Source organism: Halichoerus grypus, chromosome 3, assembly GCF_964656455.1.
Source record: "Halichoerus grypus chromosome 3, mHalGry1.hap1.1, whole genome shotgun sequence".
Taxonomy (NCBI): Eukaryota; Metazoa; Chordata; class Mammalia; order Carnivora; family Phocidae; genus Halichoerus; species Halichoerus grypus.
Window position 1 is genome coordinate 122,596,867 of NC_135714.1, and position 8,050 is coordinate 122,604,916.

At 41.0% G+C, this 8,050-nt stretch overlaps 1 pseudogene; it reads right to left on the reverse strand.

The window, feature by feature from the left end:
- Positions 1–2,528: 2,528 nt before the first annotated feature.
- On the reverse strand, positions 2,529–3,333 carry LOC144381273 (large ribosomal subunit protein eL8 pseudogene; annotated as a pseudogene).
- Positions 3,334–8,050: the final 4,717 nt, after the last annotated feature.

The following is an 8,050-nucleotide window of genomic DNA, read 5'->3' on the forward strand; positions in this document are numbered from 1 at the left end:
ACCTTTTTCATAAAGTGGAACACAAACTATCAGTCAAGTTAGAAACTGACCCCTAATCTCATCTGTTGGAAAATTATAATACACTGATTTTGTTAGAATAAGATACATCAGTGCTGTCTGTTAGACAATTATCACTATAATTACACAACTCATCCAAAGTAATGAAGATATCTGTATTAGTTATCTATTGCTGCCTAACAAATTACCTGAAAACTTAGTGACCTTAGACAGCAATATACATTTATCATCTCACACAGTTTCTGCGGACCAGGAACTTGAAAGCATCTTGGGTGGCTCGTTCTGGCTGGAGGTCTCTCCTGGGATTGCAGTAAAGATGTCAGCCAAGGCTACAGGGACCTGAAGACTTCACTGAAGCTGGAAATCTGCTTCCAACATGACGTCCTTTACATGCTATTGGCAGGAGGCTACAGTTCCTCACTCAGGAGCCCTCTCCTTAGGTCTGTTTGAGCATCCTAAGATCCTGACATCTAGCTTCTTCCAAAGCAAGTGATTTGAGGAAGAAGGTGGATGCCTCAGTGTGTTGTCAGACCCATTCTCTGAAGTCACACATCATCATTTTCACAATATCCTATCGGTTACAATCGGCCCCACTCAGTGTAGAGGAGACTACACATGGAAATGGTACCAGTAGGCTAGGATTATTGGAGGCCATCGTAGAGGCTAGTTACCACAATATCTATGATGTAAACAGCACTCATTTAGATGTAGGACCTTTGTGTAGTGCACAACTTGAACAACCATGCATGGCAGCCTTAAGCAGTCACACTGAACAATACACAGTGTTTTTAGAGAAGACATTTTCTAGCTCTCTGAGCAATAAACTGGTTTGATAAGTAAGATTTCTTCCTAACTTTTGAAGTTTTTCTTCTTAACTTCCATGTTTTTTATTTAACTTGTATATTTTTTTCCTACATTATCCTATCCTAATGTGTTCTTTTTCTGATTCTGTATCTTATAGTAGATGGACTTCATAAATATTTATATTTATTTCCTCTTGGTTCTAATATATCTTGTTTCTTCTTTACTCTTCTTTTTAAGTCCTCCTCCATTTTCCCTTTTTGACTGTCTACTTCATTCAAACAGATAGTTGTTCTCATTTTCTTTAATAATGAATAATTTTAAAGTTACACTTAAGTAAGTGTTCTAAAACCATTGTTTCTCTACAAACTGCTTTTCTGATTAGGATGACATCCAGGCCACGTCTCTTCATCGGATGATGTCTACCTTCTGGTTTATACCTGTTGAAAGGAAGTAATTTTAAAAAGCTTTCTGTCCCTCATAAGCATCCTGATGTAGACCATAAATTATATGGCATAATACTGACAGGGAATAATAATGATAGGGAATTTCTCTGTCTTGTAGGCAATCTGATAGATGACATAAGAGTACAAATCAGTGACAGAAAAAAAGATTTTTCAGTTCTACAAATGGCTCTGGGTAACAAATACTACATGTATTCCCTTGGCCCATGGATTTTGAGATCTCTAATGATTGAGTTAATAAACGCAAAAGTGAGACTGCCACACAAGTCAAGTAGTATTCCTAGACAAGTCAGTTAGTTTTATGGGTACTGAAAATAACAACTTTCCTAGAAGGTGGCTGCATTCAGGTGAAATGTGAAAACCAAGGTTGCCTACTGTTAATGCAGGATGAAAGAATGGGTACTCTTCGCGGTCCTACTTAGTCTCTTTCCTTGCCTTCCATTTAATGTAATAGTTCAAACTTAAGAAGCAGGAAAAGAATTTATGGAACTCTGATTTAGAAGTACTCTTTAAATATTATTTGAGCCACACATATTTAGTAGCAGGAGGTGGGCTTATTCCATTGCTAGAGGAACAACAGTTTAAAACAAGTCAAAAACACTCTTTTAACTGTGGCTTGCATGTTTTTTTAAAATTTATAACCTACTTCTTAAGATTTTAGTCATCAGTGTGGTTGGTTCATCATACCGATAACTCTTTGATTTGGATAAAAGACTCAGTCTTTAATGAGTCTGGTGGTACTAATTCTGAGAAACTGTCAGATAGAGAAGACCTGGGTGGAAGAGTGCCCAGGGAATGAAGAGAAAACTAAAGAATGCTGTGTGGTAAGGTATCTGATAAAAGCCAGCTGCTGACAGGCATCCTTCCTTCTTTCCTTCCTTCCTTCCTTCCTTCCTTCTTTCCTTTCTCACTCCCTCCCTTCCTCCTTCCCTCTTTTCTTCTTTCCTCCTCCTTCTCCTCTTCTCTTCCTCATTCCCTCCCTCCCCCCTTTTCCTCTCTCATTTTCTCTCTTTTCTTTCTCCCTCCCCCACTTCCCATCTCTTGCCTGCCTGCCATCTTATCATAACTTAATGGAATTGGGAGGTGATTTTTATCTCAAATTTGAACATGCGCAGAGCTGTTGCTTCTCACAATTCGTTTTCATGTGATTTAATTATAACCTATCAGATTCTACTTTTTTTTTCTGACACTGGTGGAAAGACAGTTTTTATTACTTTTATGTACAGAAAACCCAACAGTGTACACTTAGCCCGGTTTGGTGGCCAGTTCTTTAGCCTTTGCCTTTTCCAGCTTAGCAATGCGAGCCACCAGCTTTGGACCTGGGATGTTGCCTCCCCAGTGAGGGTGGATCTCATCATATCTGTCATTGTCGTCGGTCCTGATAGCTTCCACTTGCTTAGCCAGAGCTACTGTGTCTTCCAAGTTAACCTGTGTGAGTGCGACAGTGGTGCAGGTCTTCCTGTGGACCACGTGCCCCAGCCTGCCTCCCCCTTGATAACGCAGTAGGGAACCCCCATCTTACGACACAGAGCGCAGGCGGGAAGACAACCAGCTCAATGTGATCCACATCAGGTGCAATCATTTCTAGCTGAGCCTTCTTGTGTTCCACTAAGATGGGGACAGTATTAACCCCTGCTTGAAGGACAGGTAGCCTCTTAGTGGGGACATCTCCTTAGACAGCAGCTTTCTTCTCTGCCCTTGCCAACAGTCTCTGTTCTTCTCTTGCTTTGTCTCTGATCTGTATTTGTGGGCCAGCTTAAGCTGTTGAGTAGCTATTTGGTGGTGCAAGGCCTGAGTGAACTGGGTAATGGTGGGAGGCTCTTTCAGGTGCTTATAGAGAATTGCCCTTTGCCACTGCAGCCGGAGGTAGGAGGGCCATTTAACAAAGCAGAGAGAGAGATCCCTTTCAGGCTGGATGTCTTGTCCAAATGTCAAAATTCTTGGGCCTTTTCTTAGTCAGGGGATGTAACACCTCCTTGGGCTCTTATTTCTTCATGATGGCAGGGGCCTAGCACACCTTCTTCCCCTTAGCCTTCTTTCCTTTTGGCATCTTGGAAGGTTGGAGGAGAACAGATTCTTTTTTTAAACATTGGTGAAAGGCTGACAGTCATCAAAATGCTGTTCCTTGACCTCTGAACTTTGGGTTGTGACCTCTGAATTTCAGGTTACCTGTAAGCACATTTCCAAACATTCCAAAGTACTTGCCTTTCTCGCCTCCACCCCTCTATTTTTAGTACAATTTCCATTATTTCCTTCTTCAATACTTTTATAATCCTAAAATAAGATTCCTGTTCTCATACTTCCTATTTTCTGCTTTTTGGCTCTAAATTATGTTCCTAGTTATGTATACAATAGATTCTTGAATTCAGCTTTATGTGCTTTTATGTGTTTTCACATGATAAGAATTTAAATTAGTAACTTTATAAATTCCAACTTATTTACTTCTTAGTTTTCTACTGAAGTTGTGCAAGATTAAAAATTAGAGCACTCTCTTCTTTGTGAACATTGTGTATCCCAGGTAGCTGTCCTAACTTGGGCTCAAATAAAACTCACTTTGTGTCAACATTTCCTGGTGTAGTAGCCAGGATATCAGAGCAAGTCTTCTGAGATCACCCTGGGGTCCTCTGGAACTCGGTGCTCGGTACCAGCACTGGCCCTTTGTGCCCGTCTGATGTTTCAGCAACTCACAGGCATACCAGGTGAGTTGTCCTGCTATCTGGACCTCCTCAATTTGAGCTGATGGTCCTGACTTTTATTCGAGCTATTGAGGGTTACCAGTAATGTTCTGAAGGTGGGAATAACCAGAGGGGTAAGAGTTGATGGGTTGGTTGTTTTTTTGTTTTGTTTTTTGGTAAAGATTTTATTTATTTATTTGACAGAGAGAGACACAGCAAGAGAGGGAACGCAAGCAGACTCCCGCGGAGCAGGGAGCCAGATGCGGGGCTGGATCCCAGGACCCCGGGATCATGACCTGAGCCGAAGGCAGACGCCCAATGACTGAGCCACCCAGGGGCCCCAGGTTGGTTGTTTTAATTTGGCATTATACCAATCTTATTAATATAAGGCTTGAGTAAATTTTCTGGCTAGAAATATGAAAGACTAAATCACTCAGCTCCAACGAGCGGGGAAATTTGCTCCTTCCAGCCAAACGCTGCTTCCGGGGGACTGAAAGCCTAGAGGAGGTGTCTGAGGATATTCCCAGAGAAGTGTAGTGGTCCCACAGGAATTTCCCATCTCATAAGGTAATTAATGATTGGCTCGTCTGGGGATGCACACATAAGGATTGATCATCCAGTGCTCCGAGCCCCTGGATGAAACCTCACTGAGAGAAACCTGAGACACATAAGAGGGTGTATTGAGACCATTTGGAAGTGACTGTCACAAGCAGCACCCTCTGAACCCACAACACTTAATATCCTTAGATTTTATCCTTAGATTTTATTCAAGCCTTATTCTAAAAATAAAGCTGAAACTGAAAGGAATGGGAACTGTGCTTCAAAAACTGGACCACCCCCAGAAAACCAACAACACCCATGGAAAACTCCAGCAGGCTATATGTACAATACATAGGGAGCCTATACTTGCAAGTGCTTATTTAAATGGGAAAATGTCAGGATGACCTGTATCTCAGATGGCCCAAATCAGGTTCTTTTGACACGTCTGTATTGGTTTTCTGGTATGCACAGTGAGAGAAACTTAGTTAAGACTAAGTGACCAGAAACTAGGAAGCCATGTGGTTCAGTCGGTAAAGCCGCCAGCTTCTGGGTGGAAACCAACGATCACAGAGGTGCTCTGGGCTTCGTGTGCTTTGTCTGTTGCTGCAGCTTGTGATATCTTTGCATGAAACAGGCCATGCAAAATAACAAATTCATGGATCCATAAATTATAATGCTGTCTTATAATTCGTTTTGTTTTAATAAAAGGGGGCTAGTTGGAAATTGGGTCTTGAATGTCCACAAATATTAGTGAAACAAAGGCTAAGTTTTGTTTGCATCTTATTTGTGTCCACGTGTCCATGTGTGTTATGAATATGAGATATTTTCTCTACCTCCATATGTATTGCCAAAGCTGATTTGGAACGGAGCTCTATTTCATTGATTTAAAGGCAAGTGCATGTTAAAATTGGGCATTCTACAACTCAAAAAGATAAAAACTAACCCAAATGTTTTTCAGGTTCACATGCTCTCAGATAAAATTCCCCACGTCCAGATCTTTATGTTACTCCATAATAGTATTTCTTTTTTTTTTTTTTTAAGATTTTATTTATTTATTTGACAGAGAGAGACACAGCGAGAGAGGGAACACAAGCAGGGGGAGTGGGAGAGGGAGAAGCAGGCTTCCCGCAGAGGGGAGAGCCCGATGCGGGGCTCGATCCCAGGACCCTGGGATCATGACCTGAGCTGAAGGCAGACGCTTAACGACTGAGCCACCCAGGCGCCCCTATGTTACTCCATAATAAAGATGCATCTCAGGAAGGGACCCAAATGATGATCCAAAGAGATAAAGATGAACAAAAATTGTAGACACCTCATCCCCTTCCCAATAGTCAGAATAATGAGGGAGAGGAGGAGGAAGATGGGCAGACATTAGAAATCCTAAATCCACCCCCTCTCCAAGCACAAGCACCGGAATCAATGCCGGACCCACTGCCCGCTCCTCAACCTCTTCCCGAAGGCTGAAAGGCACCCAGAAAAAAAGCCCGTTTTGCAGGAGGAAAAGACAGGAGATGGAGATTAAAAAATAGAGAATGTCAGTTCAAAAGTTTAAATCTGCCTCTGCTTCCCCCCGCCTCCTGCCCCGGCACCAGCTCCCGGGCTGCTCTGCTCGCGCGCGGCCGCCCCTGTAACAACCTCAGCACCTCCACACCCGCACCATCCGCTCCCGCTCCTCCTACCCCCACCAGCAAGGAGCAAAGAGCACCCGAAGCTGTTGGGCCACCTCCTCGTGAGGTTCAAACCGAAGCGTCTCCCAGATCAGCACGCAGGGGCCCAAGCGCTCCCCTGGACCTAAACCGCTCGCTTGGCATTTCCCCACAGGAGCCCCAGGGAAGACCTGACAGTGGGAGACAAACAGGTTGACTTGTTAGTGGACGCGGGCGCAGCGCGTTCGGTATTGAAGCTAATCCAAGGTTATTGGTCCAATTAAAATAGACACGTCTTTAGAGTTCTCAGCGTTAAATATAAAACTTTCGTTCTACCAAGGTTTACTCAAGCCAAATAAGCGTGTGTTATCTCTATTGTAATTTGTCAAGAAAAAGATGACTTGAAAGGATGTTTTTTTGTCTGTCTCATGAAGTTTTCATGAGTAATTGTTAAGAGCCAATAGGTTAAATAACTAAAAACGTTTACAGATAAACTTTAAAATAGCTTTCAAACTCTTTAGCAACCCCAAACTTTGAAGTTTTGCTAAATTAAATGATAAATTGGGTTGAATTCATTGAATTTCTAAGTCTTTTCCAAATAAGATAAAATACTGAAACATTAATTACTAAACTGTAAGATTTGTCTGTCTTAACTTATTACAGAAAAACTAAAGATATTTGGGTTTGTTAGTAAACCTATTTTATGGTTTCTTAAAAATTGCACTATAAAAAAAACACAGGCTTCTAAAAAATTTATGGAATATATTCATAAATTTGCCAATCTAAAGAATTCTGGTATCATAGTTCACAATTGGTTACTATTACTTTTCACTGGAGACTAAGATTTCTAAAAGTTAAAATTCTGCCACATGTAATTAAGACTGCTGGAAAATGATAAGGAAAGCAAATCTGTATGTAGAAAAGTAGGAGATGTGTGAGAAAGGTATAAGGAATGACAATACATTTTTGCTAAAGGAAAAGAAAGTAATTTTGTCCTGAAATAAGACTATTTAGAGAGGTAAAACTTAGGACAAAGCCTGAATGAAAAAAAAAAAAGTTGTAGAAAGTTTGTGAAGGGGAACCTTTGGAAAAGAACTTTATGCACAGTCAGGACCGACTAAGATTGGAATAAGAGAGTTTTAAAAGTACACTGGCATGGGGGCGCCTGGCTGGCTCAGTGGGTGGAGCAGGCCACTCTTGATCTCAGGGTTGAGTTTGAGCCCCACATTGGGTGTACAGATTATTTAAAAATAAAATATTTAAAAAAATAAAAGTACACAGGTTTGAGATTTGGCTTTTCTCTCTGTTAAAAAGACAAAGTTTTTTTGGATTGTTCATCTGCTCTTGAAATTATAAACAGTTTTTTTTCCCCCCGACTTGCCCAGAAAAACAAAATCTCTATATTTGTTTTTATCAGGTCTTTAATTACTTAAGAAAACTAAAACTCCTTAATATTAAAGGAGCTAAGTTTTGCTAACAACTATATAACCTTTAATAGAATCTCTTGTCTATCTTGGTTAAACAGATAATTAATTAAGTCTTAAGTTTTGTAATGATCTGTGATCTTATTTAGGCATGTGCCTTGAAATATATATTGAGAGAGAGAGAATGGGGGGGGAGAGAGGCAGAGGGAGAGGGAGAGAGAGAATCTTAAGCAGGCTGCACGCCCAGCACAGAGCCCAACATGGGGCTCCATCTCACGATCTTGAGATCATGACCTGAGCCAAAATCAAGAGTTGGAAGCTTGACCAATTGAGCCATATATAGGGCTGCCTTTACTTTATCTTTATCTTTATATTTATATTTTAACAGACTTCCTAGAAATTCAAATTCTAAATAAAGGCTTCTTTTTGACTAATTCAGCATATAGGCATGTTACAGCTGAGATTTACAAAAAATGCTCTTC